The sequence below is a fragment of the Mustela putorius genome, unplaced genomic scaffold (assembly GCF_011764305.1).
Source record: "Mustela putorius furo isolate JIRA1106 unplaced genomic scaffold, ASM1176430v1.1 tig00000592_pilon_pilon_pilon, whole genome shotgun sequence".
Lineage (NCBI taxonomy): Eukaryota > Metazoa > Chordata > Mammalia > Carnivora > Mustelidae > Mustela > Mustela putorius.
Window position 1 is genome coordinate 516,117 of NW_025421426.1, and position 15,684 is coordinate 531,800.

Consider the following 15,684-nt stretch of genomic DNA (forward strand, 5'->3'; position numbering starts at 1 on the left):
ATTTTATTTTATTTTATTTTAGGTGATCTTTACACGCAACATGGGGCTTGAACTCACGACCCTCAGGTCAAGAGTGGTCTGCTTTACCCACGGAGCCAGCCAGGTGACCCCTGTTATGATTATTTTAATTAAAATCGTTTGGGATCAAAGCGAGAGCTATCTGTGGATACTCTGTGAACAATACTTAACTTCCCCTAAAGAAAAAAAGAAACCCAAAAGAGGTCTTAGCCACATTTCTAGGTCATCACTCTGGCAATTTCACCAGACAACCAAATCTGTCTTTTTAGCCACATGTGAATAAAATGAGAACCAGAGATGATTGAAGTTTGCCTCAATCAGTAGAATTTCATTCTTTGCTCTCTGGGTTTCCACCCCTACTTCCGGTCCTTACTGAAAGGCTCTTGGAAAGATTTTTTTCTTATATTAAAATAAAGGCTTTAGGGGTGCCTGGGTGGCTCAGTGGGTTAAGCCTCTGCCTTTGGCTCGGGTCATGATCTCGGGGTTCTGGGATCAAGCCCAGCTTCCGCTCTCCGCTCAGCGGGGAGCCTGCTTCCACCTCTCTCTCCGCCTGCCTCTCTGCCTGCTTGTGATCTCTGTCTGTCAAATAAATAAAATAAAATCTTCTAAAATTTTCAAAATAAAATAAAATCTTTAATACATTTAAAGGAGGAAAAATGAAGAGCATCCCAAAGGAGGAAACCGTGTTTCTTTCCTACTACTATGCTCACACCAGACATATGGGGGAGGGGCTCCCAACCAATTCTCCAACTCCCTGACATCAGTGGGGTGCCCGCCAGTGAATTCCATTGTGACGCTAATTCCCAGCGTTAGAGCAGACCCCCCCACACCGCCCCCGCGCCCCCCAGGGTAAGGGCTCAACCTGTACGTCTGTCCCCCACTTCAGATGCCGGACGTCCAGAACCTCTGACCCCCTGGCTGTAAATTAGGGTTCCCGTGACCTGCCCTTGGGGTTCAGTCATTTGCCAGAAGGCTCACAGAACTCAGGGAAATAAGTGTGGTCGCTGGACGACTAGTTTCTTACGAAGGACGCCACTCCGGGGCAGCCAGGTAGCAACGATGTCTAGAGCAGAGTGTGGGGGAAAGGGCCAGAGCTCCCGGTCCTCTCCGCACCCCCGCACCCCCGCACCCCCGCACCGCCGCAAGGTTCACCAACCTGGAAGCTCCCGAAGCCTGTGGTTCGGGACTTTATGCAGAAGTGTCATTCCTTAGGCAGGACCGAGTAAATCACTGGCCTTTAGTGTGATTGGCTCAAACGCCAGCCCCTCTCCGCTCCCGAAGGGTCAGGGGGTGGAGCTGAAGGCCCGGGCCCGCCCAGCACGAGGTTGGTTACCCCGGCAACCAGCATCCCTCCGGGGCTACCCGGGAGCCGCCCCTTCGCCAGTCCTCACATTCCCCTACCAAAAGACACATCATCGGAGATGCCAAGGATGACCGCGGCTCCGTGCAGGAAAGAGGGGCAGAGACCAAATATGTATTTATGATGTAGCATCTCGAAATGAGTACGGAGGTATTCGCGAGAGCCGTTTATGTGCCACAAACTCTCCAGGCAGGTGGGCCTACTGGGGCTTCCTCTGCTTGTCTGCTCCCCATGACGCTTTGGAGCCCTCCCCTGGGATTTTTCCACGAGATACCTTGTAGTTCCTGCCTCCTATCCTTCAGGGAGGAAGACACGAATCTGATCGGGCCAAATTCTAAGACACCGAGTACGATTTACTGAAGGGCCAGGACAGCTCTGACAGCTCTGACCCCAGCATTCTAACCTTCAAGTTCTCACCCTCGCTGTGTCGTCTCTTGTCCCGGCGGCCGGGTGGAAGTGGACTGGCGGTTGGCAGGAGACACAAGGCTACCCTGTCCCCCCATCTTCACCTCCAAGCCAAGAGATACGGCTCTATTTATGAACAGCCTGCCTTCGAGTTTTGCCAAAGCTGGGTTAATACGAATGAAGCCAACTTTTAATTTGCCTTTGCCTCTTTTTAAAAAAACATTATATTTATTTATTTGACTAACAGAGATCACAAGCAGGCAGAGAGGGAAACAGAGAGAGAGGGGGAAGCAAGCTACTTGCTGAGCAGAGAGCCCAATGCGGGGCTTGATCCCAGGACCCTGGGATCGTGACCTGAGCCGAAGGCAGAGGCTTTACCCCACTGCACCACCCAGGTGCCCTGAGTATGTCAGCTGTTTTTTTTTTTTTTTTTTTAAAGATTTTATTTATTTATTTGACAGAGAGAGATCACAAGTAGATGGAGAGGCAGGCAGAGAGAGAGAGAGAGGGAAGCAGGCTCCCTGCTGAGCAGAGAGCCCGATGCGGGACTCGATCCCAGGACCCTGAGATCATGACCTGAGCCGAAGGCAGCGGCTTAACCCACTGAGCCACCCAGGCGCCCATGTCAGCTGTTTTTAATGACTCTGGGAGACTGTCTTTGAATGTCACGTTGCATGGAGAACGGATGACAGTGGGGGGGGGGGCATCCTTTTACTCGGGATATATATATTTCTCTCACAACCAGTGAAAGTGAAATGGGCCTCGCTGACAACCAGACACAACGTTTCCAACAGAAGAGAAACTGCTGGGAGCAGGTGGCCGATGAGGCCACACAACAACCATAAAAATGACACAACAGGGGCACCTGGGTGGCTCAGTGGGTTAAGCCACTGCCTTCGGTTCAGGTCATGATCTCAGGGTCCTGGGATCAAGCCCCGCATCGGGATCTCTGCTCAGCAGGGAGCCTGCTTCCCTCTCTCTCTCTCTGCCTGCCTCTCTGACTACTTGTGATTTCTCTCTGTCAAATAAATAAATAAAATCTTTAAAAAAAAAAAAATGACACAACAGCCCTGTCTTCTCCTAGGAGTGACCGCCAGCTCGTCAGAGTCTGTTCCTGTCCCGCTTCGCTCCAGCTGGATCTGCTTCCGTCGTTAAGATAGTTGCCAAATGGCCCATCTTTTCAACAGCGTCCAGAACTGGCCTGTTTCTCGCTTCCCTCCCGAGAAGCCGCCGGTACAGCCTCCAGCTCCCTCCACTCCCCTTTCCAGGAATCTCCTCGGGCTCCTCTCCTGGGGGCGGGGGGGGGGGAGGTTTGCAGCGACAGCAAAATCGGCCCATCTTCATCCGATGTGGTCGGCGGCGTCTACAACATGATACCCACTTGTGGGCGCACACACACACACACACACACACACACACCACTCAGTTCTGATGCTTTTCACGACGGAAACCGAATCCCGACTCCAACCGTCTTAACATGTGGGAGCATCTTCTGTCCCGTAAGAAGAGCAGAAGCAGAGCTGGCCCTGGGCTTCTGCTGGATTTCCAGCTCTCCGGGCTCGACCTTCACCCCCACGTCTGCTTCATTGCGTCATCGTCATCGTGGTTCCAAGTGTCCTGTCTTGTCCCCAGAAAGAAAAGCAGAAGGGCGTCTCCTTCTGGGCGGCTCACCGAGGAGGAAGGGAACCTTCCCCAGGCGTCCCGCAGCAGATCCCCGTCTTCTTCCCTCGTCACCCATAATTACGTCCCAGACTCCGGCCCGAGATGCCTGCGGGGAGGAAAACGCGACCATGACAAATTAATCTCAAAATACTTGTCTGGAGCGGATGGCAGGACAAAACCAGGGGTTCCTGAGGAAAAACGAAGAGAACAGATGTTGACGAGACACCGCACAGTGCCTGTGACGGTCCTGCAGTGTCGGTGTGCGCCTCCTTGAGTGTGGGCTGGTGGCGAAAGTCAGTTTATCTTCCCAGTCTAAGATGTCTCAATTCTCTAAGGACCGTGTGTCGTTTCATAATAACAAAAAATAGAACTTCAGACAAATTTCACATAAACTTCCAAGTCCAACATTTTTTTTTAAAGCGATCCTAATCAATTTGAAAAATGAGCAAAATGATTGCGTCTATGTCTTTGTGGCTTTTCCAGTTTCTCTATAAGTGGGTTGGGAGGCGACGTGTACATTTGGGGTATCGGACACCATAAACGCGGGCTTGAGAGTTTTGGTTTTTCAAACTCCACTCTTGGTACAAGAAACACCCTCCTGGCTCAAGAGGAGAAAGGCTCAAATATTTCAAGTGAAAATGCTACTAAGGAAACTTGGCAGAAGCCCAAGGTTAGAGGGTGCAAAGACTATAATTCCTCTTTTATATAAAAGAAAAAATTTAAAAAGGAAAAGCATAAGAGGCAACACTTTCCAAACAATTGTCTTCTTCAGGGGCTCCCGAGGGATCTAGGGCAACAAAGAGCGCCGCGTCATTCATAAATCCAGGTAAGTTTCTGCCTTAGGAAATTAAACCCACAGAAGAATCTGGAGAGTGCCCTGGAACTAGAAGAACGGGTTCAAGCCTCTGCCTTAAATCCTCTCCGTTGATCCAGCAGGAAGACCCTCCCAGCCCAGCGTGATGACCCCCAGCCCAGCATGATGTACAGTGGACCCGAACAAGCAAGGAATCCTTTGTTCCGAATAAGGCAACGTTTAATTAAGAGAAGAAAGATTTCAAGGAGCTCCTTGTATACTGCTTGATGTGAAGGGGAACCAGTTGCAAGGAACAGAGGGACTGTCCTGGACTCTGAGGACAGCGTCAGTGGGCTTCCTCAGCAGGGGACCCAATTATGGGTCTGCAGATTGGCAGAAAGATCCAGGTGATCGTATCCATGGGTCATGAGAAGTGACTCAGAAAATGCCCCCTTTTCGGCCTGTCAGAGCTTAGAGACCACGGCTAGGCTGGGAGAGGCTTTGAGGACATTATTTACTGCTTCTCAAACTCAGAGGGCATCTTCCCATGGCAAACCGGGTTTCTAGAACATTTGCCAGGGAAATGAATGTCCTCGGTACAGCAGCTTTTGAAACCCTAGTGGAAGGGCAGCAAAATGTAGTCGTTAAAAAGGATAGTGGCAGGGGTGGCACCTGGGTGCCTCAGTGGGTTAAGCCTCTGCCTTTGGCTCAGGTCATGATCCCAGGGTCCTGGGATCGAGTCCCCAATCCGGCTCTCTGCTCAGCAGGGAGCCTGCACACCCCCCCCCCCACTTGTGATCTCTCTGTCAAATCAACCAACCAACCAATCAATCAGTGTTTTAAAAAAGGATAGCAAAGGTGGGGGTGGCGCCTGGGTGGCTCAGCTGGTTGAGCACCCGACTCGGTTTTGGCTCAAGTCATGATCTCAGGGCTGTGGGATGGAACCCTGCACCGGGCTCCTCCCTGGGCGTGGAAACTGCTTTAAGATTCTCTCTCTCCCTCTCCCTCTGCCTTGCTCCATCTGTATAAAACAAAAGAGTTTTAAAAAAGGTAAGGAAAGATAGTTACTGACTTGAAAGATATTCCTAGTGCATGGCAAGGCTGGTAAACTCTGTCAAGTGCCAGAGAGAAATTTTCGGCTCTGCGGTCCATATGGTCTCGGAAGCCGCCGCAGGCAGTACGTAAATAGTGCGCCTGCTGTCCCTGCGCCGGCACCTTGAGTCGTTGTGACAGAGACCATATGGCCCCCAGGGCCCCAAATATTTACAGTTCCTCACCCTTTACAGGAGAAGTGTGTGGCTCTTGGACTCTATCGGCTGGATTAGGAGCCAGGCGAGGGAAGGAAGACTGGAGAAGCTGCTTCCTTGAAGAGTCCCTACGCTTGTCATTACTGGGATGGGAAGGTGGAATTGGAAGGGAAGTCACCAGTCTCACAGCCACTAACCCCCAAGCCAGGGAGTCCCAGCAGGTGCTCCTTCAGGGAAAAAAGCCTAGAGCTGGGGCCGACAGACGCTGGATGGGGCTCACTCCCTCTGGGATGCCGGCCCACACCCCTGGCTGCGTCTGGGATGCGGGCCTGTCTCCCTTGGGTCCTCCAGGATCCGGCCCCTCCTACCTGACCCTGATCCCCACGGCTTCGGCTTTCACATCGTGTTCCCAAGACAAACCCAAGACCATCTTGGATTTGTATTGGCTAAATCGGCACCCTCCGTGGAAAGCCCCCGGAACCCAGAATCAGCCTCTGGTTCAAAGCCTCGCTCACCCGCTCCAGATGTGCACCTGCCGCCCTTCGGTCAGCCTCGCCATCATAAGCCCCTGACGGGCCCCCGAGCCTGGGGCTTCTGTGGGCGTACCCCGCCGCAGACCAGAAACAGCCTCGTGCTAGTGGTGCGGCCACTTGGAGCCACGCCCTGGTTTCTCCGAGTGGCTGCCGCCGGTGCTCCCAGGCACCCCTCTCATGGCCTCGCACACGTCTCAAGAGACCAAGTGTTGGGGCAAATGCGTGACACTGGTTTGCTGAATGAAGACCACTGTTTGATTTCTTTTTTTTTTTTTTTAAGATTTTATTTATTTGATAGACCGAGATCACAAGTAGGCAGAGCGGCAGGCAGGCTGAGAGAGGAGAAAGCAGGCTCCCCACTGAGCAAAGAGCCCAATGTGGGGCTCGATCCCAGGACCCTGGGATCATGACCCGAGCTGAAGGCAGAGGCTTTAACCCACTGAGCCACCCAGGCGCCCCAACCACTGTTTGATTTCTAATGACAGGCAAGCTCTGGGCTCCAGGGGAAGGATGCTGAACCCCATTACCCTGCGTCACCAAAAACTGTTAAAAGATGTGCAGTCTACTCGGTCCAAAGGCAGAAAAACACATGACACATCTCCTAAGACGCAAATATTTTAACCCTTTCTTCAAGAGACATTGTTTCTCTGGGTTGTCCAAAGCACTTTTTTTTTTTTTTTTTTCTGGAGCAATAAAGTAATATTACAGGCGAGGGAAGACATCATAGTCAGGATTTCATGGTGCTCTGCTACTGAATCTTGGTAATGACCCTGTTCCACCCCCTCGGCCCCCACAGCAAACCTCATTTTACAAATGAGATTCAGAGAGGTTAAGGAAATTGTTTAAGGGAGCACAGCTGAGGAGAGGCAGCACTGGGTCTAGGAAGGTAGGACTTCCCAATGCCAACTCCCATGCCCTTAAACACTGTCAATCCTCACCCCCAACACAGCAAATGGGCCACGTCCTGTCTATCCTGTGACAGAGGCTTGTGCCTCCCAGAAGCCGGCCTGGAGCCGAGAGCTATGTGCCCATCACCTTCTGTCCACGGTGAGGGCAGGGGAGGGTCCGGAGCCTCTCGTTGGACAGTGGCTGTCTCTCCAGCCTTGGCCCTTCTCTGAGAACCCTCCCACCCCGCACCCAGGGCAGGGACCGGGGACCGGGAGGGTGGCGGCAGAGGGTGCGTGCCCAGGAGAAGGCAATCCCATCTCCCAGCTTCTCCCACCTGCCGCTCATTTCCAGGGACTTCTGGCCTCGGCCCCCACACGGTCCTGCTCACCCATGCTTGTCGACAACAGGAGGGAATGTGCTAATTAGGCATGCAGAAGAACACCAGGACCGAGCTGATTGCCCAGAGGACAGGACCCTGGGCTCAGAAAGGTCCCCCACTTGATTCCTTGCTTTTCTGGAGTTGTCTTGAGAGTCACGATTTTTGGATGTGAGGCCCGAAGTTTTTTATTTTGCACCAGGCCCTCGAACGACACAGCCAGTCCTGCCTGAAAGGAATGAGCCTCTTTGTTGTTTTTGTTTTTTACATTGTCGTTGGAACTGCAGACGAGCTGGAAACCTGAAGGGAGAGCGTGTGGCCCTCCGCCGTCCGCATTGCTGCATCCTGACTTCACAGCCTTGGGCTGCTGGCTTAGAAATCTCCCTCTGGGAGCTTGTGAAGCTTCTCCTTGGAGGTCACCCAGCTTCTCCCCAGGGCCCAGAGCCCCTCAGACAAGCCAGGGAGTGGAAACACCAGGGCACTGGGGCTGGTCACCTCTTGAGACCATGAGCACAGAGCCAACATGCTTTGGGGGCAGGTGAAGATATGAAAACAGGTGCAAGGTACAGGGAAGTTCCCCCCCATCACCTCCATTTCAGCGGAAGATGAAGCTCAGACCCTCTGTCTTTTGTTAAAGTAGCATATGACCTAGTGAGTCTATCGTTTCTTTTTTAAATTTATTTTTTATTCTAAGTAGGTTAGATACCCAGTGTGGAGCCCAATGTGGGGCTTGAACTCACAGCCTTGAGCTGAGCTGAGACCAAGAGTCTGACGCTTACCTGACTGAGCCACCCGGGTGACTTTTCCACTCCTTCAGTTTCACTTTTTTTTTTTTCTGGGAACTCCTGTGCACATGAATATTCATAAAAATCACATGTTCTTTTCTCCTGTTGAGTGATCTTTTCTTAGTTTAATTCACAGGTCCCCAGGGTGAGCACCTAAGAGGGTAGAAGAGAAATTTTCCCTCTAGAATCTGAGGGATCATATATATTGTAGGCAGTCTTTTGTGCCTGGCTTCTGTCACTTAGCATAAGGTTTTCAAGGTCTTTCCATTTGCTAGCATAGGTCAGCCTGCATTCCTTTTTACGGCTGAGTAATGTCCCATTGCATGGATAGAGCACGTTTTATTCATCCGTGTGTCAGTTGAAATGGACAAGTTTGAGCTATTTCTGCTTTTTGGCTATTATGAATAACAGTGCTGTGAACATCCATGTACAAGTTTTTGTGTGGACACATGCTTTCATCTTTCTCCAACAAACATCTAGGAGTGGAATTGCTGGATCATTTGGTGACTGTATATTTAACACTTTGAAGAAATGCCAGACTTTTTTCAAAAGGAACTGCAGAATTTTACATTTCCACTAGTATTGTGTGAGGACTCCAACACTTGTGACTGTCCTTTTTTGTTTTTTGTTTTTTTCTGTCTGTCCTTTTAAATCCTAACTGTTGGGATGCCTGGGGGGCTCAGTGGGTGAAGCATCTGCCTTCGGCTCAGGGTGTTGGGATCAAGCCCCATGTCGGGCTCCCTGCTCAGCGGGGAACCTGCTTCTCCTTCTCCCTCCCTCTGCTTCTCCCCCTGACTCATGCTCTCTCTCTCGCTTGCTCGCTTTATCTCAAATAAATAAAGTCTAAAAATATATATATATCCTAACCGTCCTGGTGAGTATGCATGGCACGTCGTTGTGGCTTTGATTTGCACTCGATGGCTTCATGGTGCCGAGTGTCTTTTTCATGTACTTATTCGTGCATCATCTGTGAAGACGTGTCTATTGATGTGTTTTTCCCGTTTTTTAAAAATATTTTACTTATTTATTTGACAGAGATCACAAGTAGGCAGAGAGGCCGGCAGAGAGAGAGAGGGAAGCAGGCTCCCTGCTGAGCAGAGAGACCGACGCGGGGCTCGATCCCAGGACCCTGAGACCATGATCTGAGCTGAAATCAAGAGTCTGACGCTTGCCTGCCTGAGCCACCCAGGTGCCCCTTAATATAGATATATTTAAGACTTTATTTATTTATTTGTCAGAGAGAGAGAGAGAGAGAGCACAAGCAGGGAGAGCAGGAGGCAGAGGGAGAAGCAGGCTCCCCGCGGAGCAGGGAGGCCGACCTGGGGCTCCAGCCCAGGACCTGGGCCGAAGGCAGATGCTTCACCAGATGAGCCACCCAGGTGTCTGCCTTCATATATTCTTAATACGAGACCCTGGTCTGATACCGGGCTTACAGATGTGTTCTGTTCTGTGAGTTCTCCTCTTGCTTTCTTATCATTTCCTTTGAAGCTCAAAAGTTTTTGATTTTGATAAAGTTTACTTGATCTGTTTCTCTTTGGCTACTTGCATTTTCGGTTGCTTTGCTTTCAGGATCAGAAAAAAAAAAAAAAAAAAAAAAAGGAAATACCTTACAGAAAAGTAGGCCCAGATGAAAGGCAGTTTTTTTATTCAACCGCACCTCCGTCCTCAAGGAGCTGACACTCAGCGGACATCCGGTGGACTGACCCTCCGCGGTGGAGAACCTCTATTGCTTCCTCTGGGTTTCTGTGCCAGGTCGCTAGGCAAAGTCTTTCATATTCTGATGAACAGATGGCCCATTAAACAGCTTTGAATTTAAGTGGGATGAGTCATCATATAACGGGGACTTGGGAATTCTAAGATCAGTGAGGTGTCAGGCATTTCAGGCTTTTTGTTTTCCGTGCCTGGCCTGGCTGTGGCGGCTCTGTTTGCTGACTGTGGAAGCCACCCAAACGCCGGCAGATGGTGGTTGTGCTGTTTGAAGTGACGATCACCGAGTCCTGCCCACGCTGGAGAAAAACATACCATATGCCTTCGTAGTAACAGAACACTGGGAAGAATCTAGACCTCCCTCAGGTAGGAAATGGTTAAATCATGGTGCATCCGAACTCTAGACTATTAAGAGCCCAGATACATTGAGGACGGAGAACTGAAATGTCGGAGAGGATAAGCTTTCCCTTTACCCTCTTAGGTTGGGTAACTGGGGGGTTGTCAATTAAACCATAAAAGGCAGAATAACAGGGGAAAAGACAATTTTTCTTAATACTTATGGGCATAGGAGTTCACAGAAAAGAAGGGAAATTCAAAGGAACAGTTAGAATCAAGGCTTAGATACCATTTTAGCAAAAGAAAGAGGGTTTAGGGCTCAAGGGGTGAGTGGTGGGGAAGTGGCTCACACGGACGGAGCTGATGGGCCACGTGTTAAGGTCTCTTTATGCAAACTCGTCCCGGTTTCAACTTCCATCTTTGGTGGCAAGAGTCACCCCTCCTTTCCTGGTATGAGGGAGGAGGAAACACCTTCCTCGTCAGGAAATTTATGTCCTGCTTTTAGGCAGAGAAGGAGAGGGCGAGAACTGTTTCTGCCTCAAGTGCCTGCAGCTGGAAATCATCTTTATGCTAAAGCAGCGTATGTGCGAGGCATGTCCTGATGGTCTTCTCGGGGATCCAGTTACAGCGGAGTGCAGGTCTGAAGAAGGATGAAGGGTCCTGCGGAGGCAGGAGTGGCTCTCTAGGAGAACTTCAGGGCCTTTGCACTTGCTATTCCGCCTGCCCAGAGGCTCTTCCCCGTGCTCTCGCCTCCCAAGGTCCAAGGTGTTCCCCTGAAGGTCTGCCTTCACCGTCTGGCTCAGGATGCCTCCCCTCTGGTGCGTTTTTCTTCCCAGCATTTACCGACTCCTGACCCACCGCCGTGTTCGTTTCTCCCCGTGTTTGTTGCCGCGTCTCTCTCCCCTAATTGTCTGCGGCCTCCAATCCGATGGCAGGATTCGACCACTTCTGCGCTCCCAGGATCCACGCCACACGGTGCTGGCCTTCGGAGACAGATGTACCAGCGTGCCCATCGACCACAGCGTCTGCCCATCCATCCACCAGCAGACCCTTGGCTGCTGCCGTGTCCTGGCTGTCGTGAAACCCGCCGCTCGGGGCATCGCTGGGCAGCCGTCTCTTCGAGATCCTGCTTGGGATTCTCGTGGGTTTCTACCCAGAAGAGGAGTAGCTGGATCCCGCAGTAATTGTGTTTCTAAGTGTTTGAGGAACCTCCACGTTCTCGCTGGCAGGTGCACAAGGGTCCGGTCTCTCCGCGTCCACGCCAACACACCGCCACCGAGCACATGCGGACTGGTGCTCACGTGTTAGATGAAGGACAACCGGCTGGATGTCCGGACGAGAAAGGGATGATGGAATTTCTGCACTGATGGAGTGGGGCGATGTGTGTACGGGCGGTGTGGGTCCAAACGAGAGGCAAGGGATCCAGACGTGTCCATCTGCTGTCTAAATCCACAGCCAAGGAGGGCAGCAAGCAGCCCCGTGCTCCCCCAAGTTCCAGACCGTGGGAGTCCCTCCTCAGCCTTCCGAGGTCTTCCCAAGCCCCAACCCCCTTGCCTACCAAGGGCAGGGCTGTTTCCTGAGCGCCAGCACTTGGCGGGGCCTCTGGGTCTCACGGAGACCTCAGCCCTGGAGGGTGAGCCCGACTGCAGTGCTGAGTGAGGAAGGACAAGGGAAGCAGGAGGGGGGCCCGCCCCCCCATGGAGGTGAATCCAGTTCACCTCCCAGAGCCAGACCCTGGAGGTGTGTGGGTTCCCGCACCCGCCATCCCGCCATCCCCGGAGCTCAGGGAGGGGACTGTGGTGGGCACAACCCTGGCTCTCACGATGGCAGACGAGTGTGCATTAGAGCTTCTCCAGCTCATGAGGTTGGCAGGGGATCAGTCGGACGCTCCAGCCTGTTGGAGGGACCCCTGGAAGGACCGAGCAGGGGCGCACAGCGGGGACTCAACCACAGACAGCATGAAACCACATCCCACCCGATCCGATGCTTCTGTGTGTTTGTGAACACGAGTGCTTTACCTGTTATCCGCTTTCCAGAGCGGACAGGATTGTTAAGTAGCTGGAAGACCAGAAGGGCTCCCGGGAAGATGCCTTGTTTCTCCGGGGGAGCTGCTCACAGGTTTTCCCAGCAGCAGGATCCTAACCTCTCTGAGTCCTGAAATTGCCCCAACTGCTGTCCCTGCTATGAGAGTCCCCTGAGAAGAGACCAGGCTCTTCTCCCGTAGGTGCCCCGGGATGGGGAGGCCCATAGCTCTCTGGTGAGGGATGAATTGCAGGTTCAGGGAGCAGGGAGGGGGGGCCCTCTGTCCAGGCTTCTAGGGATCTGATCTTCTCTCCCATGGCTCCCATCTCTTACAGAGGAAAAGTCCAAAGTCCCGTGGATGGTCTGCGAGGCCTCCATGACTGGCATCCCCCACTCTCCTTGTCTCTTACATCATCTCCTCACTCACCCAACCCCAAGTACATTGAGGGCCCCTCCACCATGCCAGCCATGCCCCTGCCTCAGGGCCTTTGCACTTGCCATCATGTCTGTCCTGCACACTCTCCTACTAGGTTGTCCTCATGGTTTACTCCTCAGTGAACCCTTCTCTGACCTCCTGCTTGACTGTAAACTAACCAGCCCCCCTCGCCAATCACCAGCCCCCCTCGCCAGCCCCCCTAACGCCACACCTTCACACATACCCGTTCCCCTGCTTATCTGTTTCCAGAGTACCTGTGTGCACCTGACAGGCTACATATTGGACTTCTCTGTGAGTGTTTAAGGCCTCTCTCCCCCAGGCAGGGTATTTGTCTGGGCTGTTCTCCCCTTTCTCGTCCCCAGAGCCTACAAGAGTGCACAGAACAAATAAATCCTTGAGTGAGTAAATAATCATACAGTAAATGTCAATTGTTAATAAAATTATGGCATTCTGATATAAACTAGTACTGTGAATGCTAGTTGCTGTTGCTAATAAAAGCATGACGACTACTCCTACTTCGCCTGCCCCATTCCTGTCCCAAGGGCCCTAGAAAACAAAATCTTGGCAACGAGGGGCGCAGTCTCTGCGGTGGGCGTCGTCTGCCACCTCGTGGCCGTCTCTGGAACTGCAGGCCGCCCCGCGCCCTCCGAGAGCCTTTCAGGGTTATTTGCCCACATTTGCTTATAAATCTCTGTATGTGCATCTCTGGCCGGGACGCACACTGGCACCGCCCCTCTGAGGGAAATTTGGCAAGAAAGCTATATGTGCACTACCTTTCTACCCAGCAATCCCATGTGTAGGCATCCCTCGGACGATACCCCCCCCAACCACACAAAAACACTCGCGTACAAGATTATTCATTGTGCCATTACTTGTCGTTTCAAACAACTGGAAACCACTTGAATGCCCACACGGAACAGTGAAGCAAACTCCTCTCAGTTTTGCTCTGTCCACACCATGGAGTTCTCTGCAGGCGAGTAAAAGAATGAGGAAATTCTCTTTGAGCCAATGAGGAGCCGTATCCAGGACCCGCTCTTAAGCAAAAAAAAAAAAAAAAAGCAAAGCCCCAAAGAATACTGACAGCAAGCCACCCTTCATGTGAGAAAGAGGGGTTCTAGGAAAACACACGTGTCCGTTCATTTGTGTAAGAGAAACACAGGAAGGATAAAACAGAACCCAGAGAGTCTCATTCCTATCCCTTGGGAAAGAGGCGGGGAAGAGGGAATGGGGTCCGTGTGCCCGGGACAGGGACAGGGGCCGAGCAGCAGTTCTCTGGGAATATCTTGTCCTACATCTTTGACTCTCAGAACCACTGTGACACATCAGGTACCTTCACATACAATGAAACAAGTAAAACCAGCCGGGATGTGGGGGAAACCAAAATGGAATGGATCTAACACACACCTGTGGACTCACTGGCCCACTGAAGAGAGGGGAAGAATGAAGATCGCCTAAGGAACTCTGGGAAAAAGGCATCTTCTTTTTTTTTTTTTTTTTTTTTTTAAGATTTTATTTATTTGACAGAGAGAAAGATCACAAAGAGAAGGGCAGAGAGCCCGATGCAGGGCTCAATCCCAGGACCCTGAGATCATGACCTGAGCTGAAGGCAGAGACTTAAACCCACTGAGCCACCCAGGTGCCCCTGGAAGAAGCATGTTGACAGGATGCTGCCAGGCTGCTTTCTGGTTCATAAATGTGTTCCTTGTGGGGTCGGAGCCCAAATCTTGAACTACCTTATGTGTGTCCTAGAATTGAACAATTCTGTAAATACAGATCTCGAGGGCTGGGTTTGTCCCTGTAGGAGGAAGGAGTTATACCCACGGGGCAGGGGGATGGCTAGAATGAACCCAGATGCTAGGCTGGAATCAGAGCTAAGTCACAGTCACTGATACAGAAAGAGAGACCGCGGTGGGGGACAGCTAAGGCACGCGAGCGGGCCGAGAGCTGGGACAGCCCCGTGCAGACCAGCGCGGCTAGCTGCCTGCGCCTGGTTGCCAAGCGCCATTCTCCAGTGCAAGGAACGAGAGCTCTTTGGAGCCGTGGTTGACTCTGAGGCAGGGACTGGACAGGATGGTCCCGGAAGGTCTGGAGTTGCCGGAAAGTAAGAAATTGCTCAAAAGAGGATGGGGCTCATTCAAAGTACACAGGATCCCACCGGAGAGAACTAGCAGATGTGAGCAAGAAAATAAATAACAATATTGGATCTGGGAGCGTCTGGGTGGCTCAGTCTGTTAAGCATCTGCCTCCCGCTCAGGTCATGATCCCGGGGTCCTGGGATCGGGTCCCGCATCAGGTTCCCTGCCCAGCGGGGAGCCAGCTTCTCCCTCTCTCCTCCCCTGCCCTCCGTCCCACTCACGCTTCTCTCTCTCTCAAACGGATAAATAAAATATTTTTTTAAATATTGGATTTTAATACAAGAAAATAAAATATCTATGTGTCTATACTGGTGGCAATAAATAATTAAATAAACGGGGGAGAAAGGACAGGAGTCCCTTACAGTCGTCTCCCAATTAATAAATGAAGAAGGAAAGAGGGACACCAAAATCACCATCCGGCAAATGCCGATGTAATTATTGCAGAAAAGACCGCGGATGGGTGCTCGCAGCAGTGGGTGAAAGCTTGAGGGGCCGACTGGTGGAGACTCAGAGCACCCTCTAAGGTGTTTCTAGCTCGCAGTGAGGCAGCAGCCGGTGCCTCTCTACTCAAACGATGAAGGTCAGTCAGTATGAACAGTGCAGGGGGGCAGGCACCGGGACACCACACCAAGTCTCTGGTGCTCTTGCCGAGGAGGCATAACCTCATCCCCATCGTGAGGAAACAAGTGTCGTTCAACCCTGACGGAGGGACACTGCCCAGAACAGCTGATCGCTATCTTCTCCACTGCCAAGGCCATCACAGGCGAGCCTGGGGACTGTTCCACTAAACGGGATGGCCACGTGCACCGTGGGCTGCTGGCTGGGATCCTGGGACAGAGAGGAATGAAGTGAAACCCACATTAGTCCGTGCACAGCGTTGCCCCCATGCTACAGCTTTGGGTTGTCACGATTCTAGCCCGGTTACCAGAGCGGCCAGCATTCGGGGACGCTGGGGGAGGGGCGTCGGAGAACTCTCTGAGC